We start from the raw sequence: 1,362 nt of genomic DNA, 5'->3' as shown, positions 1-1,362 counted from the left end.
ATTTCTTTATCTACTGTAGAAAAGCATTTATCTATTCAAGATGAGAAGCCATCATGTTATACTATCATAATAACATTATATAAATATGATTAAAAACCCTTTTATCATTTTTTATTAATTAATTTCTTTTATTTATTATCTATCATTCTTTTACTTTAGACAAAAAGGAAATTTAGATAAAATGTTTACACTGAAAACCTTTTTCATTAGTTAATTTGTCTTTTATTTATTTTTCTTTTACTTATCTATTCATAAACCCTTTTTTATCGATGTTTAATGAGTTAATTTCTTTCTTTTATTTATTCTTCTTTTACTTATCTATTCATAAATCCTCTTATCAATTTTTAATTATTTAATTTCTTTCTTTTACTTATCTATTCATAAACCCTTTTTATCGAGTTAATTTCTTTCTTTTATTCTTCTTTTACTTATTTATTCATAAACCCTTTAATCAATTTTTAATTACTTAATTTCTTTCTTTCATCTATTTATTCTTCTTTTACTTTAGAAAAAAGGGGACATTTAGATAAAATTCTGACAGAGTGGAAACGGATGTCGGTTAAATGGATATTATCCCGAGGAGGATAAAGTTTCTTCCGAAGAGTCATTTAAACAAGGAAGTGAAACGTCTTGTAAGAAAAAGGGATGGGTATATTATGTGAAGGTAGGGGGGAGGGAGGGGGAAGGGGAAGGTGGAGGGACACACGTGCGCTCGTGTGTGTGTGTGTGTGTGGGGGGGGGGGTGTTTGTGCGTGTGTGTGCGTGTGTGTGTGTGTGTGTGTGTGTGTGTGTGTGTGCGTGTGTGTGTGTGTGTTTGTATGTTTGCGTGTACGTGCGTGCGTGCGTGTATATATGTGTGTATGTCTGTGTGTGTATGTTTGCGTGTACATACGTGCGTGCGTGTATATCTCTGTGTATGTCTGTGTGTCTGCCTGCATGTATGCATATTTCTGTATGCGTTCGTGTTGTGTGTCTCTGCCTGTATGTACGTATATTTCTGTGTTTCCGTTCGTGTGGCTAAGTGACTACACACCCACGCCCGTGTATGTGCATGTGTATCCGCATCCATCCGCGAGCGAGCGAGAACGATTTCCTAATTAGGAGTCTAAACCAAGTGGCAGAAATTTGGCGACGTCGGAAAAGTTTTAATGAAGTGGCACTAAGCCTCTATTTGGCCAAGGAAATGGAAAGTACACGAGGATGTATGTGCGGAGGCGAGAGGTAGAGACGGAGAGGCGAGAGGGAGAGATGGAGAGGCGAGAGGAAAGGAGAGAGAGGCGAGAGTTAGAGACGGAGAGGCGAGAGTTAGAGACGGAGAGGCGAGAGGTGGAGACGGAGAGGCGAGAGGGAGAGATGGAGAGG

This window comes from Penaeus vannamei, chromosome 3 (assembly GCF_042767895.1).
Source record: "Penaeus vannamei isolate JL-2024 chromosome 3, ASM4276789v1, whole genome shotgun sequence".
Taxonomy (NCBI): domain Eukaryota; kingdom Metazoa; phylum Arthropoda; class Malacostraca; order Decapoda; family Penaeidae; genus Penaeus; species Penaeus vannamei.
This window is presented reverse-complemented; position numbering follows the sequence as displayed.